This window comes from Nothobranchius furzeri, chromosome 5 (genome assembly GCF_043380555.1).
Source record: "Nothobranchius furzeri strain GRZ-AD chromosome 5, NfurGRZ-RIMD1, whole genome shotgun sequence".
In the NCBI taxonomy this organism is placed as follows: domain Eukaryota; kingdom Metazoa; phylum Chordata; class Actinopteri; order Cyprinodontiformes; family Nothobranchiidae; genus Nothobranchius; species Nothobranchius furzeri.
This window is the reverse complement of record NC_091745.1, coordinates 48050642-48074535: the sequence shown is the minus strand read 5'-3', so window position 1 is coordinate 48074535 and position 23894 is coordinate 48050642.

The following is a 23894-nucleotide window of genomic DNA, read 5'->3' as shown; positions in this document are numbered from 1 at the left end:
AGCAAAAAATCTAGTTAGGCGGAAATGGGCGTGGCCAATACAAAAAAGATGGGGAATCATCCAAGGATCATGTACATATAAAGTTTTTGACTGTAGGACCTACGGTTTGGGAGCTAGTAGCTGAAACGTGTTGACCTCCGCAATAGCGCCACCTAGGTGACGCGGGGACCAAATTTTCGAATCTGAGTAGCGGTCAGGATTTTCTATCAGACTGCCATGTCAGATTTTCCCTGGCAATTTCAGGCTCTTGCGCCCATACAGACACAGCGGAGAAGAATAATAATAATAAATAACTAGAACTGCAAGCAGTTATCAACGGGTTCCAAGCCCCCAGCGCCAGTCGCCTACCCGGCCCCGCCCTCCACTTCGCCAGTCCTCACGCGGTCCTGCCCCAAAAACACGTTCTCCCGCCGGCGTTCGTCAGCTCACTTCAACCGGCGCAATGAAAGTAACACTCAGGATACGTCATTAAACCTGCAAAGCCTATACACATATCTTTCAGAGGCATGGCTGACTCCTCAATCGTGATTACAATGGAATTCCACTGTTTCCTTATTAAAGAACGTGAAGATTTAATGAGTGAGGTTATCAAACAATGATCTATACATCAACAGAATATTACCAATAACATAAACACTTGATAATGTCTTTAGATTTAAAAGATTTTCAACAAAAACTATGAGTTTCATTTTGTGACTTACTGAACAAATGTTTTAAAAAATCATGAAAAATACATAAATCATCCTAAAATTACCAAAATATTCTCACATGGCAGTGTTAACATGCGGAATAATATGATGTTGTTTTTAAATCAGTAGACTCAAAGCTTTTTTGAAGAAAAATTGGGAAATATAACTATAAAGGTCACAACAAAAATAAAAATATTCATAAAAAAATAGTGCTACTTTCTAAAATTAGGAGAAAAATCTCAGATCACCATAGGTACATGTGGGATGTTATAAATGGCTTATATTTACTGTATACCTAAAAAGCTTTCTAACAAAAATTAATTACGTTGTTGTCCAAATATACAGAAAAACTGGTAAAAAGTTAAAAATTCATTAAAAATATACGCTTTTGTACAGAAATCTCAAAATATTCCCAGGTTGCCTCTGTGATGTGAGAATTCTTCTTATATTTTTGTTGGGGTCATAAATGTAAAACTGTACTTACAATAAAATAATACTTGCATTAGTGGCTGTAGACAAAAATATGTCCTATAATTAAACACTAGGGGGAGCTCAAATCAAGACGACATTTTTTTTTGTTTCATAACCCACCTAAGAGTGAACTTTGTGGCAAATTACAAGAAGATTGTGAGAACAGAATTTGCGCTACAATTGCTAGCCTAAAAACGTATTTTCGTAAATATAAAGCGCAAACCTCTTTGTGGAGCTGCGGCTTTCGTGACATAAGCTCTAGCCTATTCATTTAACACAATCTGGAAATCTTAGCCTCTTACATGCAAATAGTGATTTTTAGGAAATTTTTCAAATTTGAAATTTTAAATGATCATAAACCACGCCCACTTTGATCAATCATTACCATATTGATAATGTAGTCTTAAGACTTTATAGTGATGACAGCCACTAAGTTTCGTGCCGATCCATTTAGCCGGTTCAGCAGTATAATTTCTTCCCAGTTATAGCGCCCCCTATTGTTTAATCAAGTTGAAAACCAGGACATACACTTGAATTGACCTTACGTATGACTGTTATGAACAGCTTTGAAAAATGTCAAAATCTCTTGAAGTTACGCTAAAAAAAACTTTTTCATTCCCAAAAAATTATTTTAAAAAATCATATTTAAAAAAATAAGCAAATTATCGAAAATCCCTTCACATCTTTTGGTCAGCCGCTCCTCCTCTCTTGTCAGGGAAAGTTTTGATGTGATTGAGTTTGACGGCCGGGAGGAGTTAACGAAAGTACGTTGGACTTACTATGCAAATTTCTACTAATTTGCATAAGTTTAAAACATTTTTTAAATTACTCATCTAAATTTGACTGACTCAAAGAACACATTGGAATAGATCATTTGTTTTTTTACAAAAGAAATGGGGAGAAACATGCCAAAAATATTTTTGGGGTACCAGAGCGCCACCTATTGGACAAAATTCAAAAAATTTTCTGTGATTGTAGATGTCACGATGACTGATATGAATTGTAATTTTCTGTATAGAATATGTATTTTTCATGAGTAAAAGGGCGAAAATTTTTAAAGCCTATAAGCCACGCCCACTTTTTAATCATTTTCAAAATGTAGCTTAAGGGTCCGACGATTAACATATGTGCCAAGTTCTGTGGAAATCCATCAAGCCGTTTAGCTGAAACAAACTTTTTGACTCTTTAGCGCCCCCTATTGGTGAATCCAAACAAAATGGGGTAGATAGGACTTACCGCTCATACTTTGTAAGGTTCTAGAGTCTCATCAATTTATTTTGAGAAATGGTGAAGATATCATCAATTAACACATGTGCTAGCTAGCGCACTGATTTTGACATGGTGTCATTAGCCCAATTTTCAATATTTCTGCATTTTTCTTCATCACAACAACTTAGCCTAGTCCATAGATCACATGTACGAAGTTTGAAGTTGATTCGACGAAAAATGTCGAATAGGTGATTAAAACTAAGTTTTGCATTTTTTGCGATCTAGCAAAAAATCTAGTTAGGCGGAAATGGGCGTGGCCAATACAAAAAAGATGGAGAATCAATCAAGGATCATGTGCATATAAAGTTTTTGACTGTAGGACCTACGGTTTGGGAGCTAGTAGCTGAAACGTGTTGACCTCTGCAATAGCGCCACCTAGGTGACCCGGGGTCCAAATTTTCGAATCTGAGTAGCGGTCAGGATTTTCTATCAGACTGCCTTGTCAGATTTTTCCTTGCAATTTCAGGCTCTTGCGCCCATACAGACACAGCGGAGAAGAATAATAATAATAAATAATAAATAATAAATAATGAAAAATCCGTAGAAAAACAATAGGGTTCCCTGCCCTTTGGGCTTGGAACCCTAACTAGAACTGCAAGCAGTTATCAACGGGTTCCAAGCCACCAGCGCCAGTCGCCCACCCGCCCCGCCCTCAACTTCGCCAGTCCTCACGCGGTCCCGCCCCAAAAACACGTTCTCCCGCCGGCGTCCCGTCAGCTCACTTCAACCGGCGCAATGAAACTAACACTCAGGATACGTCATTAAACCGGCTAAGCCTATACACATATCTTTCAGAGGCATGGCTGACTTCTCAATCGTGATTACAATGGAATTCCACTGTTTCCTTATTAAAGAACGTGAAGATTTAATGAGTGAGATTATTAAACAATAATCTATACATCAACAGAATGTTACAAATAACATAAATACTTTATAATGTGTTTAGATTTAATAGATTTTCAACAAAAACAATGAGTTTCATTTTGTGACTTGCTGACCAAATGTTTAAAAAAATCATGAAAAATACACAACTCATCCTAAAATTACCAAAATATTCTCACATGGCAGTGGTAACATGCGGAATAATATGATGTTGTTTTTAAATCAGTAGACTCAAAGCTTTTTTAAAGAAAAATTGGGAAATATAACTATAAAGGTCACAACAAAAATTAAAATATTCATAAAAAAATAGTGCTACTTTCTAAAATTAGGAGAAAAATCTCAGATAACCATAGGTACATGTGGAATGTTGTAAATGGCTTATATTTACTGTATACCTAAAAAGCTTTCTAACAAAAATTAATTACGTTGTTGTCCAACTATACAAAATAACTGGCAAAAAGTAAAAAATTCATTAAAAATCAATGCTTTTGTACAAAAATCTCAAAATATTCCCAGATTGCCTCTGTGACGTGTGTATTGTGGTCATATTTTTGTAAGATCATAAATGTAAAACTTTTCTTACAATAAAATAATATTTGCATTAGTGGCTGTAGACAAAAATATGTCCTATAATTGAACACTAGGGGGAGCTCAAATCAAGACGACATTTTTTTTGTTTCATAAACCACCTAAGAGTGAACTTTGTGGTAAATTACAAGAAGATTGTGAGAACAGAATTTGTGCCACACTTGCTAGCGTAAAAATGTATTTTTGTTAATATAAAGCGCAAACCTCTTTGTGGAGCTGCGGCTATCGTGACATAAGCTCTAGCCTATCCAGTAACCACAATCTGGAAATCTTAGCCTCTTACATGCAAATAGTGATTTTTAGGAAATTTTTCAAATTTGAAATTTTAAATGATCGTAAACCACGCCCACTTTGATCAATCATTACCATATTGATAATGTAGTCTTAAGACTCTATAGTGATGACAACCACTAAGTTTCGTGCAGATCCATTTAGCTGGTTGAGCAGTATAATTTCTTCCCAGTTATAGCGCCCCCTATTGTTTAATCAAGTTGAAAACCAGGACATACACTTGAATTGACCTTAGGTATGAGTGTTATGAACAGCTTTGAAAAATGTCAAAATCTTTTGAAGTTACGCTAAAAAAACTTTTTCATTCCCAAAAAATTATTTAAAAAAATCATATTAAAAAAAATAAGCAAATTATCCAAAATCCCTTCACAACTTTTGGTCAGCCGCTCCCCCCCTCTTGTCAGGCAAAGTTGTGATGTGATTGAGTTTGACGGCCGGGAGGAGTTAACGAAAGTACGTTTGACTTACTATGCAAATTTCTACTAATTAGCATAAGTTTAAATTATTTTTTAAAATACTCATCTAAATTTGACTGACTCAATGAACATACTGGATGAGCCCATTTGTTTTTTTACTAAAACATTGAGGAGAGACATGCCAAAACCTTTTTTGGGGTACAACAGCGCCACCTATTGGACAAAATTCAAATTTATATCTGTGATTGTAGATGTCACTATGACTGATAAAATTTGTAACTTTCTGTATAGAATATGTATTTTTCATCAGTTAAAGGGCGAAAATTTTTAAAGCCTATAAGCCACGCCCACTTTTTAATCATTTTCAAAATATAGCTTAAAGGTCTGATGATTAACATATGTGCCAAGTTCTGTGGAAATCCATCAAGCCGTTTAGCTCAAACTAACTTTTTGCCTCTTTAGCGCCCCCTTTTGGTGAATCCGAACAAAATGGGGAAGATAGGGCTTACCGCTCATACTTCATAAGGGTCTAGAGTCTCATCACTTTATCTTGAGATATGGTGAAGATATCATCAATTAGCACATGTGATAGCTAGCGCACTGATTTTGACATGTTGTCATTAGCCCAATTTTCAATATTTCTGCGTTTTTCTGCATCACAACAACTTATCTTAGTCCATAGATCATATGTACAAAGTTTGAAGTTGATTCGACGAAAAATGACGAATAGGTGATTAAAACTAAGTTTTGCATTTTTTGCGATCTAGCAAAAAATCTAGTTAGGCGGAAATGGGCGTGGCCAATACAAAAAAGATGGAGAATCATCCAAGGATCATGGACATATAAAGTTTTTGACTATAGGACCTACGGTTTGGGAGCTAGTAACTAAAACGTGTTGACCTCCGCAATAGCGCCACCTAGGTGACGCGGGGTCCAAATTCTCGAACCTGAGTAGCGGTCAGGATTTTCTATCAGACTGCCATGTCAGATTTTCCCTGGCAATTTCAGGCTCTTGCGCCCATACAGACACAGCGGAGAAGAATAATAATAATAAACTAGAACTGCAAGCAGTTATCAACGGGTTCCAAGCCACCAGCGCCAGTCGCCCACCCGCCCCGCCCTCAACTTCGCCAGTCCTCACGCGGTCCCGCCCCAAAAACACGTTCTCCCGCCGGCGTCCCGTCAGCTCACTTCAACCGGCGCAATGAAAGTAACACTCAGGATACGTCATTAAACCTGCAAATCCTATACACATCTTTCAGAGGCATGGCTGACTTCTCAATCGTGATTACAATGGAATTCCACTGTTTCCTTATTAAAGAACGTGAAGATTTAATGAGTGAGATTATCAAACAATAATCTATACATCAACAGAATATTACAAACAACATAAATACTTGATAATGTCTTTAGATTTAATTGATTTTCAACAAAAACAATGAGTTTCATTTTGTGACTTACTGACCAAATGTTTCAAAAAATCATGAAAAATACATAACTCATCATAAAATTACCAAAATATTCTCACATGGCAGTGTTGACATCTGGAATAATATGATGTTGTTTTTAAATCAGTAGACTCAAAGCTTTTTTGAAGAAAAATCAGTAAATATAACTGTAAGGGTCACAGTCAAAATTAAAATATTCATAAAAAAATAGTGCTACTTTCTAAAATTTATAGAAAAATCTCAGATCACCATAGGTACATGTTGAATGTTGTAATTGGTTTATATTTACTGTATACCTAAAAAACTTTCTAACAAAAATTAATTACGTTGTTGTCCAACTATACAGAAAAACTGGCAAAAAGTTAAAAAATCATTAAAAATCAATGCTTTCGTACAAAAATCTCAAAATATTCCGAGATTGCCTCTGTGATGTGAGAATTCTTTTTATATTTTTGTTGGGGTCATAAATGTAAAATTGTACCTACAATAAAATAATATTTGCGTTAGTTGCTGTAGACAAAAATATGTCCTATAATTAAACACAAGGGGGAGCTCAAATCAAGACGACATTTTTTTTTGTTTCATAAACCACCTAAGAGTGAACTTTATGGCAAATGTCAAGAAGATTGTGAAAACAGAATTTGCGCTACAATTGCTAGCCTAAAAATGTATTTTTGTAAATTTAAAGCGCAAACATCTTCGTGGAGCTGCGGTTTTCAATATCTAAGCTCATGGCTATCCAGTTAACATAATCTGGAAAACGTAGCTTCTTACATGAAAATAATGATTTTTAGGAAATTTTTCAAATTTGAAATTTTAAATGATCATAAACCACGCCCACATTGATCAATCATTACCATATTGATAATGTAGTCTTAAGACTCTACAATGATGACAACCACTAAGTTTCGTGCAGATCCATTTAACCAGGTCAGCAGTATAATGTATTGCTATTTATAGCGCCCCCTATTGTTTAATCAAGGTGAAAATCAAGACATACACTTGAATTGACCTTAGGTTTGACTGTTATGAACACCTTTGAAAAATGTCAAAATCTTTTGAAGTTACGCTAAAAAAACTTTTTCATTCCCAAAAAATGCTTTAAAAAAATCATAATAAAAAAAATAAGCAAATTATCCAAAATCCCTTCACATCTTTTGGTCAGCCGCTCCTCCTCTCTTGTCAGGGAAAGTTGTGATGTGATTGAGTTTGACGGCTGGGAGGAGTTAACGAAAGTACGTTGGACTTACTATGCACATTTCTGCTAATTTGCATAAGTTTAAAACATTTTTTAAAATACTCATCTAAATTTGACTGACTCAATGAACACACTGGATGAGATTATTTGTTTTTTTACGTAAGAAATGGGGAGAAACATGCCAAAAATATTTTTGGGGTACCACAGCGCCACCTATTGGACCAAATTCAACAAATTTTCTGTGATTGTAGATGTCACTATGACTGATAAGAATTGTAATTTTCTGTTTAGAATATATATTTTTCATGAGTAAAAGGGCGAAAAATTTTAAAGCCTATAAGCCACGCCCACTTTTTAATCATTTTCAAAATGTAGCTTAAGGGTCCGATGACTAACATATGTGCCAAGTTCTGGGGAAATCCATCAAGCCGTTTAGCTCAAACAAACTTTTTGACTCTTTAGCGCCCCCTATTGGTGAATCCAAACAAAATGGGGTAGATAGGGCTTACCGCTCATACTTCATAAGGGTCTAGAGTCTCATCAGTTTATCTTGAGAAATGGTGAAGATATCATCAATTACCACATGTGCTAGCTAGCGCGCTGATTTTGACATGGTGTCATTAGCCCAATTTTCAATATTTCTGCATTTTTCTTCATCACAACAACTTAGCTTAGTCCATAGATCACATGTACGAAGTTTGAAGTTGATTCGACAAAAAATGATGAATAGGTGATTAAAAGTAAGTTTTGCGTTTTTTGCGATCTAGCAAAAAATCTAGTTAGGCGGAAATGGGCGTGGCCAATACAAAAAAGATGGAGAATCATCCAAGGATCATGGACATATAAAGTTTTTGACTATAGGACCTACGGTTTGGGAGCTAGTAGCTAAAACGTGTTGACCTCCGCAATAGCGCCACCTAGGTGACGCGGGGTCCAAATTTTCGAATCTGAGTAGCGGTCAGGATTTTCTATCAGACTGCCATGTCAGATTTTCCCTGGCAATTTCAGGCTCTTGCGCCCATACAGACACAGCGGAGAAGAATAATAATAATAAATAATAAATAATAAATAATGAAAAATCCGTAGAAAAACAATAGGGTTCCCTGCCCTTTGGGCTTGGAACCCTAATAATAAACTAGAACTGCAAGCAGTTATCAACGGGTTCCAAGCCCCCAGCGCCAGTCGCCCACCCGCCCCGCCCTCAACTTCGCCAGTCCTCACGCGGTCCAGCCCCAAAAACACGTTCTCCCGCCGGCGTCCCGTCAGCTCACTTCAACCGGCGCAATGAAAGTAACACTCAGGATACGTCATTAAACCTGCAAAGCCTATACACATATCTTTCAGAGGCATGGCTGACTTCTCAATCGTGATTACAATGGAATTCCACTGTTTCCTTATTAAAGAACGTGAAGATTTAATGAGTGAGATTATCAAACAATCATCTATACATCAACAGAATATTACAAATAACATAAAGACTTGATAATGTCTTTAGATTTAATAGATTTTCAACAAAAACAATGAGTTTCATTTTGTGACTTACTGATCAATTGTTTTAAAAAATCATGAAAAATACATAAATCATCATAAAATTACCAAAATATTCTCACATGGCAGTGTTAACATGCGGAATAATATGATGTTGTTTTTAAATCAGTTGACTCAAAGCTTTTTTGAAGAAAAATTAGGAAATATAACTATAAAGGTCACAACAAAAATTTAAATATTCATAAAAAAATAGTGCTACTTTCTATAATTAGGAGAAAAATCTCAGATCACCATAGGTACGTGTGGAATGTTGTTAATGGCTTATATTTACTGTATTCCTAAAAAGTTTTCTAACAAAAATTAATTACGTTGTTGTCCAACTATACAGAAAAACTGGTAAAAAGTTAAAAATTAATTAAAAATCTATGCTTTTGTACAGAAATCTCAAAATATTCCCAGGTTGCCTCTGTGACGTGAGAATTCTTTTTATATTTTTGTTGGGGTCATAAATGTAAAACTGTACTTACAATAAAATAATATTTGCATTAGTGTCTGTAGACAAAAATATGTCCTAAAATTAAACACAAGGGGGAGCTCATATCAAGACGACATTTTTTTTGTTTCATAAACCACCTAAGAGTGAACTTTGTAGCAAATTACAAGAAGGTTGTGAGAACAGAATTTGCGCTACAATTGCTAGCCTAAAAATGTATTTTCATAAATATAAAGCGTAAACCTCAACATGGAGCTGCGGCTTTCGTGACATAAGCTCTAGCCTATCCAGCTAACACAATCTGGAAATCTTAGCCTCTTACATGCAAATAATGATTTTTAGGAAATTTTTCAAATTTGAAATTTTAAATGATCATAAGCCACGCCCACTTTGATAAATCATTACCATATTGATAATGTAATCTTAAGACTCTATAGTGATGACAACCACTAAGTTTCGTGCAGATCCATTTAGCCAGTTCAGCAGTATAATTTCTTCCCAGTTATAGCGCCCCCTATTGTTTAATCAAGTTGAAAACCAGGACATACACTTGAATTGACCTTAGGTATGACTGTTATGAACAGCTTTGAAAAATGTCAAAATCTTTTGAAGTTACTCTAAAAAAACTTTTTCATTCTCCAAAATTTAAAAAAAAAAATCATATTAAAAAAAATAAGCAAATTATCCAAAATCCCTTCACATCTTTTGGTCAGCCGCTCCTCCTCTCTTGTCAGGGAAAGATGTGATGTGATTGAGTTTGACGGCCGGGAGGAGTTAACGAAAGTACGTTGGACTTACTATGCAAATTTCTACTAATTTGCATAAGTTTAAAACATTTTTTAAAATACTCATCTAAATTTGACTGACTCAATGAACATACTGGATGAGATCATTTGTTTTTTTACGAAAGAAATGGGGAGAAACATGCCAAAAATATTTTTGGGGTACCACAGCGCCACCTATTGGACAAAATTCAAAAAATTTTCTGTGATTTTAGATGTCATTATGACTGATATGAATTGTAATTTTCTGTATAGAATATGTATTTTTCAGGAGTAAATGGGCGAAAACGTTTAAAGCCTATTTATAGCCTATAAGCCACGCCCACTTTTTAATCATTTTCAAAATATAGCTTAAGGGTCCGATGATTAACATATGTGCCAAGTTCTGTGGAAATCCATCAAGCCGTTTAGCTGAAACAAACTTTTTGACTCTTTAGCGCCCCCTATTGGTGAATCCACACAAAATCGGGTAGATAGGGCTTACCGCTCATACTTCATAAGGGTGTAGAGTCTCATCAATTTATCTTGAGAAATGGTGAAGATATCATCAATTACCACATGTGCTAGCTAGCACACTGAATTTGACATGGTGTCATTAGCCCAATTTTCAATATTTCTGCATTTTTCTTCATCACCACAACTTATCTTAGTCCATAGATCATATGTACGAAGTTTGAAGTTGATTCGACGAAAAATGACGAATAGGTGATTAAAAGTAAGTTTTGAGTTTTTTGCGATCTAGCAAAAAATCTAGTTAGGCGGAAATGGGCGTGGCCAATACAAAAAAGATGGAGAATCAATCAAGGATCATGTGCATATAAAGTTTTTGACTGTAGGACCTACGGTTTGGGAGCTAGTAGCTGAAACGTGTTGACCTCTGCAATAGCGCCACCTAGGTGACCCGGGGTCCAAATTTTCGAATCTGAGTAGCGGTCAGGATTTTCTATCAGACTGCCATGTCAGATTTTTCCTTGCAATTTCAGGCTCTTGCGCCCATACAGACACAGCGGAGAAGAATAATAATAATAAACTAGAACTGCAAGCAGTTATCAACGGGTTCCAAGCCACCAGCGCCAGTCGCCCACCCGCCCCGCCCTCAACTTCGCCAGTCCTCACGCGGTCCCGCCCCAAAAACACGTTCTCCCGCCGGCGTCCCGTCAGCTCACTTCAACCGGCGCAATGAAACTAACACTCAGGATACGTCATTAAACCGGCTAAGCCTATACACATATCTTTCAGAGGCATGGCTGACTTCTCAATCGTGATTACAATGGAATTCCACTGTTTCCTTATTAAAGAACGTGAAGATTTAATGAGTGAGATTATTAAACAATAATCTATACATCAACAGAATGTTACAAATAACATAAATACTTTATAATGTGTTTAGATTTAATAGATTTTCAACAAAAACAATGAGTTTCATTTTGTGACTTGCTGACCAAATGTTTAAAAAAATCATGAAAAATACACAACTCATCCTAAAATTACCAAAATATTCTCACATGGCAGTGGTAACATGCGGAATAATATGATGTTGTTTTTAAATCAGTAGACTCAAAGCTTTTTTAAAGAAAAATTGGGAAATATAACTATAAAGGTCACAACAAAAATTAAAATATTCATAAAAAAATAGTGCTACTTTCTAAAATTAGGAGAAAAATCTCAGATAACCATAGGTACATGTGGAATGTTGTAAATGGCTTATATTTACTGTATACCTAAAAAGCTTTCTAACAAAAATTAATTACGTTGTTGTCCAACTATACAAAATAACTGGCAAAAAGTAAAAAATTCATTAAAAATCAATGCTTTTGTACAAAAATCTCAAAATATTCCCAGATTGCCTCTGTGACGTGTGTATTGTGGTCATATTTTTGTAAGATCATAAATGTAAAACTTTTCTTACAATAAAATAATATTTGCATTAGTGGCTGTAGACAAAAATATGTCCTATAATTGAACACTAGGGGGAGCTCAAATCAAGACGACATTTTTTTTGTTTCATAAACCACCTAAGAGTGAACTTTGTGGTAAATTACAAGAAGATTGTGAGAACAGAATTTGTGCCACACTTGCTAGCGTAAAAATGTATTTTTGTTAATATAAAGCGCAAACCTCTTTGTGGAGCTGCGGCTATCGTGACATAAGCTCTAGCCTATCCAGTAACCACAATCTGGAAATCTTAGCCTCTTACATGCAAATAGTGATTTTTAGGAAATTTTTCAAATTTGAAATTTTAAATGATCGTAAACCACGCCCACTTTGATCAATCATTACCATATTGATAATGTAGTCTTAAGACTCTATAGTGATGACAACCACTAAGTTTCGTGCAGATCCATTTAGCTGGTTGAGCAGTATAATTTCTTCCCAGTTATAGCGCCCCCTATTGTTTAATCAAGTTGAAAACCAGGACATACACTTGAATTGACCTTAGGTATGAGTGTTATGAACAGCTTTGAAAAATGTCAAAATCTTTTGAAGTTACGCTAAAAAAACTTTTTCATTCCCAAAAAATTATTTAAAAAAATCATATTAAAAAAAATAAGCAAATTATCCAAAATCCCTTCACAACTTTTGGTCAGCCGCTCCCCCCCTCTTGTCAGGCAAAGTTGTGATGTGATTGAGTTTGACGGCCGGGAGGAGTTAACGAAAGTACGTTTGACTTACTATGCAAATTTCTACTAATTAGCATAAGTTTAAATTATTTTTTAAAATACTCATCTAAATTTGACTGACTCAATGAACATACTGGATGAGCCCATTTGTTTTTTTACTAAAACATTGAGGAGAGACATGCCAAAACCTTTTTTGGGGTACAACAGCGCCACCTATTGGACAAAATTCAAATTTATATCTGTGATTGTAGATGTCACTATGACTGATAAAATTTGTAACTTTCTGTATAGAATATGTATTTTTCATCAGTTAAAGGGCGAAAATTTTTAAAGCCTATAAGCCACGCCCACTTTTTAATCATTTTCAAAATATAGCTTAAAGGTCTGATGATTAACATATGTGCCAAGTTCTGTGGAAATCCATCAAGCCGTTTAGCTCAAACTAACTTTTTGCCTCTTTAGCGCCCCCTTTTGGTGAATCCGAACAAAATGGGGAAGATAGGGCTTACCGCTCATACTTCATAAGGGTCTAGAGTCTCATCACTTTATCTTGAGATATGGTGAAGATATCATCAATTAGCACATGTGATAGCTAGCGCACTGATTTTGACATGTTGTCATTAGCCCAATTTTCAATATTTCTGCGTTTTTTTGCATCACAACAACTTATCTTAGTCCATAGATCATATGTACAAAGTTTGAAGTTGATTCGACGAAAAATGACGAATAGGTGATTAAAACTAAGTTTTGCATTTTTTGCGATCTAGCAAAAAATCTAGTTAGGCGGAAATGGGCGTGGCCAATACAAAAAAGATGGAGAATCATCCAAGGATCATGGACATATAAAGTTTTTGACTATAGGACCTACGGTTTGGGAGCTAGTAACTAAAACGTGTTGACCTCCGCAATAGCGCCACCTAGGTGACGCGGGGTCCAAATTCTCGAACCTGAGTAGCGGTCAGGATTTTCTATCAGACTGCCATGTCAGATTTTCCCTGGCAATTTCAGGCTCTTGCGCCCATACAGACACAGCGGAGAAGAATAATAATAATAAATAATAAATAATAAATAATGAAAAATCCGTAGAAAAACAATAGGGTTCCCTGCCCTTTGGGCTTGGAACCCTAACTAGAACTGCAAGCAGTTATCAACGGGTTCCAAGCCCCCAGCGCCAGTCGCCCACCCGCCCCGCCCTCAACTTCGCCAGTCCTCACGCGGTCCCGCCCCAAAAACACGTTCTCCCGCCGGCGTCCCGTCAGCTCACTTCAACCGGCGCAATGAAAGTAACACTCAGGATACGTCATTAAACCTGCAAAGCCTATACACATATCTTTCAGAGGCATGGCTGACTTCTCAATCGTGATTACAATGGAATTCCACTGTTTCCTTATTAAAGAACGTGAAGATTTAATGAGTGAGATTATCAAACAATCATCTATACATCAACAGAATATTACAAATAACATAAAGACTTGATAATGTCTTTAGATTTAATAGATTTTCAACAAAAACAATGAGTTTCATTTTGTGACTTACTGATCAATTGTTTTAAAAAATCATGAAAAATACATAAATCATCATAAAATTACCAAAATATTCTCACATGGCAGTGTTAACATGCGGAATAATATGATGTTGTTTTTAAATCAGTTGACTCAAAGCTTTTTTGAAGAAAAATTAGGAAATATAACTATAAAGGTCACAACAAAAATTTAAATATTCATAAAAAAATAGTGCTACTTTCTATAATTAGGAGAAAAATCTCAGATCACCATAGGTACGTGTGGAATGTTGTTAATGGCTTATATTTACTGTATTCCTAAAAAGTTTTCTAACAAAAATTAATTACGTTGTTGTCCAACTATACAGAAAAACTGGTAAAAAGTTAAAAATTAATTAAAAATCTATGCTTTTGTACAGAAATCTCAAAATATTCCCAGGTTGCCTCTGTGACGTGAGAATTCTTTTTATATTTTTGTTGGGGTCATAAATGTAAAACTGTACTTACAATAAAATAATATTTGCATTAGTGTCTGTAGACAAAAATATGTCCTAAAATTAAACACAAGGGGGAGCTCATATCAAGACGACATTTTTTTTGTTTCATAAACCACCTAAGAGTGAACTTTGTAGCAAATTACAAGAAGGTTGTGAGAACAGAATTTGCGCTACAATTGCTAGCCTAAAAATGTATTTTCATAAATATAAAGCGTAAACCTCAACATGGAGCTGCGGCTTTCGTGACATAAGCTCTAGCCTATCCAGCTAACACAATCTGGAAATCTTAGCCTCTTACATGCAAATAATGATTTTTAGGAAATTTTTCAAATTTGAAATTTTAAATGATCATAAGCCACGCCCACTTTGATAAATCATTACCATATTGATAATGTAATCTTAAGACTCTATAGTGATGACAACCACTAAGTTTCGTGCAGATCCATTTAGCCAGTTCAGCAGTATAATTTCTTCCCAGTTATAGCGCCCCCTATTGTTTAATCAAGTTGAAAACCAGGACATACACTTGAATTGACCTTAGGTATGACTGTTATGAACAGCTTTGAAAAATGTCAAAATCTTTTGAAGTTACTCTAAAAAAACTTTTTCATTCTCCAAAATTTAAAAAAAAAAATCATATTAAAAAAAATAAGCAAATTATCCAAAATCCCTTCACATCTTTTGGTCAGCCGCTCCTCCTCTCTTGTCAGGGAAAGATGTGATGTGATTGAGTTTGACGGCCGGGAGGAGTTAACGAAAGTACGTTGGACTTACTATGCAAATTTCTACTAATTTGCATAAGTTTAAAACATTTTTTAAAATACTCATCTAAATTTGACTGACTCAATGAACATACTGGATGAGATCATTTGTTTTTTTACGAAAGAAATGGGGAGAAACATGCCAAAAATATTTTTGGGGTACCACAGCGCCACCTATTGGACAAAATTCAAAAAATTTTCTGTGATTGTAGATGTCATTATGACTGATATGAATTGTAATTTTCTGTATAGAATATGTATTTTTCAGGAGTAAATGGGCGAAAACGTTTAAAGCCTATTTATAGCCTATAAGCCACGCCCACTTTTTAATCATTTTCAAAATATAGCTTAAGGGTCCGATGATTAACATATGTGCCAAGTTCTGTGGAAATCCATCAAGCCGTTTAGCTGAAACAAACTTTTTGACTCTTTAGCGCCCCCTATTGGTGAATCCACACAAAATCGGGTAGATAGGGCTTACCACTCATACTTCATAAGGGTGTAGAGTCTTATCAATTTATCTTGAGAAATGGTGAAGATATCATCAATTACCACATGTGCTAGCTAGCACACTGATTTTGACATGGTGTCATTAGCCCAATTTTCAATATTTCTGCATTTTTCTTCATCACCACAACTTATCTTAGTCATAGATCATATGTACGAAGTTTGAAGTTGATTCGACGAAAAATGACGAATAGGTGATTAAAAGTAAGTTTTGAGTTTTTTGCGATCTAGCAAAAAATCTAGTTAGGCGGAAATGGGCGTGGCCAATACAAAAAAGATGGAGAATCAATCAAGGATCATGTGCATATAAAGTTTTTGACTGTAGGACCTACGGTTTGGGAGCTAGTAGCTGAAACGTGTTGACCTCTGCAATAGCGCCACCTAGGTGACCCGGGGTCCAAATTTTCGAATCTGAGTAGCGGTCAGGATTTTCTATCAGACTGCCATGTCAGATTTTTCCTTGCAATTTCAGGCTCTTGCGCCCATACAGACACAGCGGAGAAGAATAATAATAATAAATAATAAATAATAAATAATGAAAAATCCGTAGAAAAACAATAGGGTTCCCTGCCCTTTGGGCTTGGAACCCTAACTAGAACTGCAAGCAGTTATCAACGGGTTCCAAGCCCCCAGCGCCAGTCGCCCACCCGGCCCCGCCCTCACCTTCGCCAGTCCTCACGCGGTCCCGTCCCAAAAACACGTTCTCCCGCCGGCGTCCCGTCAGCTCACTTCAACCGGCGCAATGACAGTAACACTCAGGATACGTCATTAAACTTGCAAAGCCTATCCACAAATCTTTCAGAGGCATGGCTGACTTCTCAATCGTGATTACAATGGAATTCCACTGTTTCCCTATTAAAGAACGTGAAGATTTAATGAGTGAGATTATCAAACAATGATCTATACATCAACAGAATATTACAAATAACAAAAATACTTGATAATGTCTTTAGATTTAAAAGATTTTCAACAAAAACTATGAGTTTCATTTTGTGACTTATTGACCAAATGTTTTAAAAAATCATGAAAAATACATAAATCATCCTAAAATTACCAAAATATTCTCACATGGCAGTGTTAACATGCGGAATAATATGATGTTGTTTTTAAATCAGTAGACTCAAAGCTTTTTTGAAGAAAAATTGGGAAATATAACTATAAAGGTCACAACAAAAATTAAAATATTCATAAAAACATAGTGCTACTTTCTAAAATTAGGAGAAAAATCTCAGATCACCATAGGTACATGTGGAATGTTGTAAATGGCTTATATTTACTGTATACTTAAAAAGCTTTCTAACAAAAATTAATTACGTTGTTGTCCAACTATACAGAAAAACTGGTAAAAAGTTAAAAATTCATTAAAAATCTATGCTTTTGAACAGAAATCTCAAAATATTCCCAGGTTGCCTCAGTGATGTGAGAATTCTTCTCATATTTTTGTTGGGGTCATAAATGTAAAACTGTACTTACAATAAAATAATATTTGCATTAGTGGCTGTACACAAAAATTAGTCCTATAATTAAACACAAGGGGGAGCTCAAATCAAGATGACATTTTTTAATTTCATAAACCACCTAAGAGTGAACTTTTTGCCAAATTACAAGAAGATTGTGAGAAAAGAATTTGCGCTACAATTGCTAGCCTAAAAATGTATTTTCATAAATATAAAGCGCAAACCTCTTCGTGGAGCTGCGGCTTTCGTGACATAAGCTCTAGCCTATCCAGTTAACACAATCTGGAAATCTTAGCCTCTTACTTGCAAATAATGATTTTTAGGAAATTTTTCAAATTTGAAATTTTAAATGATCATAAACCACGCCCACTTTGATCAATCATTACCATATTGATAATGTAATCTTAAGACTCTATATTATTGACAAGCACTAAGTTTCGTGCAGATCCATTTAGCCAGTTCAGCAGTATAATTTCTTCCTAGTTATAGCGCCCCCTATTGTTTAATCAAGTTGAAAACCAGAACATACACTTGAATTGACCTTAGGTATGACTGTTATGAACAGCTTTGAAAAATGTCAAAATCTTTTGAAGTTACGCTAAAAAAACTTTTTCATTCCCCAAAAATAATTTTAAAAAATCATATTAAAAAAAAAAAGCAAATTATCCAAAATCCCTTCACAACTTTTGGTCAGCCGCTCCTCCTCTCTTGTCAGGGAAAGTTGTGATGTGATTGAGTTTGACGGCCGGGAGGAGTTAACGAAAGTACGTTGGACTTACTATGCAAATTTCTACTAATTTGCATAAGTTTAAAACATTTTTTAAAATACTCATCTAAATTTGACTGACTCAATGAACATACTGGATGAGATCATTTGTTTTTTTACGAAAGTAATGGGGAGAAACATGCCAAAAATATTTTTGGGGTACCACAGCGCCACCTATTGGACAAAATTCAAAAAATTTTCTGTGATTGTAGATGTCATTATGACTGATATGAATTGTAATTTTCTGTATAGAATATGTATTTTTCAGGAGTAAATGGGCGAAAACGTTTAAAGCCTATTTATAGCCTATAAGCCACGCCCACTTTTTAATCATTTTCAAAATATAGCTTAAGGGTCCGATGATTAACATATGTGCCAAGTTCTGTGGAAATCCATCAAGCCGTTTAGCTGAAACAAACTTTTTGACTCTTTAGCGCCCCCTATTGGTGAATCCACACAAAATCGGGTAGATAGGGCTTACCGCTCATACTTCATAAGGGTCTGGAGTCTCATAAATTTATCTTGAGAAATGGTGAAGATATCATCAATTACCACATGTGCTAGCTAGCACACTGATTTTGACATGGTGTCATTAGCCCAATTTTCAATATTTCTGCATTTTTCTTTCATCACCACAACTTATCTTAGTCCATAGATCATATGTACGAAGTTTGAAGTTGATTCGACGAAAAATGACGAATAGGTGATTAAAAGTAAGTTTTGCGTTTTTTGCGATCTAGCAAAAAATCTAGTTAGGCGGAAATGGGCGTGGCCAATACAAAAAAGATGGAGAATCACCCAAGGATCATGTACATATAAAGTTTATGACTGTACGACATACGGTTTGGGAGCTAGTAGCTGAAACGTGTTGACCTCCGCAATAGCGCCACCTAGGTGACGCGGGGTCCAAATTTTCGAATCTGAGTAGCGGTCAGGATTTTCTATCAGACTGCCATGTCAGATTTTCCCTGGCAATTTCAGGCTCTTGCCCCCATAAAGATCAAGCGGAGAAGAATAATAAATAATAATGAAAAATCCGTAGAAAAACAATAGGGTTCCCTGCCCTTTGGGCTTGGAACCCTAACTAGAACTGCAAGCAGTTATCAACGGGTTCCAAGCCCCCAGCGCCAGTCGCCCACCCGCCCCGCCCTCAACTTCGCCAGTCCTCACGCGGTCCCGCCCCAAAAACACGTTCTCCCGCCGGCGTCCCGTCAGCTCACTTCAACCGGCGCAATGAAAGTAACACTCAGGATACGTCATTAAACCTGCAAAGCCTATACACATATCTTTCAGAGGCATGGCTGACTTCTCAATCGTGATTACAATGGAATTCCACTGTTTCCTTATTAAAGAACGTAAAGATTTAATGAGTGAGATTATCAAACAATCATCTATACATCAACAGAATATTACAAATAACATAAAGACTTGATAATGTCTTTAGATTTAATAGATTTTCAACAAAAACAATGAGTTTCATTTTGTGACTTACTGATCAATTGTTTTAAAAAATCATGAAAAATACATAAATCATCATAAAATTACCAAAATATTCTCACATGGCAGTGTTAACATGCGGAATAATATGATGTTGTTTTTAAATCAGTTGACTCAAAGCTTTTTTGAAGAAAAATTAGGAAATATAACTATAAAGGTCACAACAAAAATTTAAATATTCATAAAAAAATAGTGCTACTTTCTATAATTAGGAGAAAAATCTCAGATCACCATAGGTACGTGTGGAATGTTGTAAATGGCTTATATTTACTGTATACCTAAAAAGTTTTCTAACAAAAATTAATTACGTTGTTGTCCAACTATACAGAAAAACTGGTAAAAAGTTAAAAATTAATTAAAAATCTATGCTTTTGTACAGAAATCTCAAAATATTCCCAGGTTGCCTCTGTGACGTGAGAATTCTTCTTATATTTTTGTTGAGGTCATAAATGTAAAACTGTACTTACAATAAAATAATATTTGCATTAGTGTCTGTAGACAAAAATATGTCCTAAAATTAAACACAAGGGGGAGCTCATATCAAGACGACATTTTTTTTGTTTCATAAACCACCTAAGAGTGAACTTTGTAGCAAATTACAAGAAGGTTGTGAGAACAGAATTTGCGCTACAATTGCTAGCCTAAAAATGTATTTTCATAAATATAAAGCGTAAACCTCAACATGGAGCTGCGGCTTTCGTGACATAAGCTCTAGCCTATCCAGCTAACACAATCTGGAAATCTTAGCCTCTTACATGCAAAGAATGATTTTTAGGAAATTTTTCAAATTTGAAATTTTAAATGATAATAAGCCACGCCCACTTTGATAAATCATTACCATATTGATAATGTAATCTTAAGACTCTATAGTGATGACAACCACTAAGTTTCGTGCAGATCCATTTAGCCAGTTCAGCAGTATAATTTCTTCCCAGTTATAGCGCCCCCTATTGTTTAATCAAGTTGAAAACCAGGACATACACTTGAATTGACCTTAGGTATGACTGTTATGAACAGCTTTGAAAAATGTCAAAATCTTTTGAAGTTACTCTAAAAAAACTTTTTCATTCTCCAAAATTTTTAAAAAAAAATCATATTAAAAAAAATAAGCAAATTATCCAAAATCCCTTCACATCTTTTGGTCAGCCGCTCCTCCTCTCTTGTCAGGGAAAGATGTGATGTGATTGAGTTTGACGGCCGGGAGGAGTTAACGAAAGTACGTTGGACTTACTATGCAAATTTCTACTAATTTGCATAAGTTTAAAACATTTTTTAAAATACTCATCTAAATTTGACTGACTCAATGAACATACTGGATGAGATCATTTGTTTTTTTACGAAAGTAATGGGGAGAAACATGCCAAAAATATTTTTGGGGTACCACAGCGCCACCTATTGGACAAAATTCAAAAAATTTTCTGTGATTGTAGATGTCATTATGACTGATATGAATTGTAATTTTCTGTATAGAATATGTATTTTTCATGAGTAAATGGGCGAAAACGTTTAAAGCCTATTTATAGCCTATAAGCCACGCCCACTTTTTAATCATTTTCAAAATATAGCTTAAGGGTCCGATGATTAACATATGTGCCAAGTTCTGTGGAAATCCATCAAGCCGTTTAGCTGAAACAAACTTTTTGACTCTTTAGCGCCCCCTATTGGTGAATCCACAGAAAATCGGGTAGATAGGGCTTACCGCTCATACTTCATAAGGGTGTAGAGTCTCATCAATTTATCTTGAGAAATGGTGAAGATATCATCAATTACCACATGTGCTAGCTAGCACACTGATTTTGACATGGTGTCATTAGCCCAATTTTCAATATTTCTGCCTTTTTCTTCATCACCACAACTTATCTTAGTCCATAGATCATATGTACGAAGTTTGAAGTTGATTCGACGAAAAATGACGAATAGGTGATTAAAAGTAAGTTTTGAGTTTTTTGCGATCTAGCAAAAAATCTAGTTAGGCGGAAATGGGCGTGGCCAATACAAAAAAGATGGAGAATCACCCAAGGATCATGTACATATAAAGTTTATGACTGTAGGACCTACGGTTTGGGAGCTAGTAGCTGAAACGTGTTGACCTCCGCAATAGCGCCACCTAGGTGACGCGGGGTCCAAATTTTCGAATCTGAGTAGCGGTCAGGATTTTGTATCAGACTGCCATGTCAGATTTTTCCTGGCAATTTCTGGCTCCTGCCCCCATACAAACGTAGCGGAGAAGAATAATAAATAATAATGAAAAATCCGTAGAAAAACAATAGGGTTCCCTGCCCTTTGGGCTTGGAACCCTAATAATAAATAATGAAAAATCCGTAGAAAAACAATAGGGTTCCCTGCCCTTTGGGCTTGGAACCCTAATAAACTAGAACTGCAAGCAGTTATCAACGGGTTCCAAGCCCCCAGCGCCAGTCGCCCACCCGGCCCCGCCCTCACCTTCGCCAGTCCTCACGCGGTCCCGCCCCAAAAACACGTTCTCCCGCCGGCGTCCCGTCAGCTCACTTCAACCGGCGCAATGACAGTAACACTCAGGATACGTCATTAAACTTGCAAAGCCTATCCACATATCTTTCAGAGGCATGGCTGACTTATCAATCGTGATTACAATGGAATTCCACTGTTTCCCTATTAAAGAACGTGAAGATTTAATGAGTGAGATTATCAAACAATGATCTATACATCAACAGAATGTTACAAATAACATAAATACTTGATAATGTCTTTAGATTTAAAAGATTTTCAACAAAAACTATGAGTTTCATTTTGTGACTTATTGACCAAATGTTTTAAAAAATCATGAAAAATACATAAATCATCCTAAAATTACCAAAATATTCTCACATGGCAGTGTTAACATGCGGAATAATATGATGTTGTTTTTAAATCAGTAGACTCAAAGCTTTTTGGAAGAAAAATTGGGAAATATAACTATAAAGGTCACAACAAAAATTAAAATATTCATAAAAAATAGTGCTACTTTCTAAAATTAGGAGAAAAATCTCAGATCACCATAGGTACATGTGGAATGTTGTAAATGGCTTATATTTACTGTATACATAAAAAGCTTTCTAACAAAAATTAATTACGTTGTTGTCCAACTATACAGAAAAACTGGTAAAAAGTTAAAAATTCATTAAAAATCTATGCTTTTGAACAGAAATCTCAAAATATTCTCAGGTTGCCTCAGTGATGTGAGAATTCTTCTCATATTTTTGTTGGGGTCATAAATGTAAAACTGTACTTACAATAAAATAATATTTGCATTAGTGGCTGTAGACAAAAATTTGTCCTATAATTAAACACAAGGGGGAGCTCAAATCAAGATGACATTTTTTTAAATTCATAAACCACCTAAGAGTGAACTTTTTGCCAAATTACAAGAAGATTGTGAGAAAAGAATTTGCGCTACAATTGCTAGCCTAAAAATGTATTTTCATAAATATAAAGCGCAAACCTCTTCGTGGAGCTGCGGCTTTCGTGACATAAGCTCTAGCCTATCCAGTTAACACAATCTGGAAATCTTAGCCTCTTACTTGCAAATAATGATTTTTAGGAAATTTTTCAAATTTGAAATTTTAAATGATCATAAACCACGCCCACTTTGATCAATCATTACCATATTGATAATGTAATCTTAAGACTCTATATTATTGACAAGCACTAAGTTTCGTGCAGATCCATTTAGCCAGTTCAGCAGTATAATTTCTTCCTAGTTATAGCGCCCCCTATTGTTTAATCAAGTTGAAAACCAGAACATACACTTGAATTGACCTTAGGTATGACTGTTATGAACAGCTTTGAAAAATGTCAAAATCTTTTGAAGTTACGCTAAAAAAACTTTTTCATTCCCCAAAAATAAATTTAAAAAATCATATTAAAAAAAATAAGCAAATTATCCAAAATCCCTTCACAACTTTTGGTCAGCCGCTCCTCCTCTCTTGTCAGGGAAAGTTGTGATGTGATTGAGTTTGACGGCCGGGAGGAGTTAACGAAAGTACGTTGGACATACTATGCAAATTTCTACTAATTTGCATAAGTTTAAAACATTTTTTAAAATACTCATCTAAATTTGACTGACTCAATGAACATACTGGATGAGATCATTTGTTTTTTTACGAAAGTAATGGGGAGAAACATGCCAAAAATATTTTTGGGGTACCACAGCGCCACCTATTGGACAAAATTCAAAAAATTTTCTGTGATTGTAGATGTCATTATGACTGATATGAATTGTAATTTTCTGTATAGAATATGTATTTTTCAGGA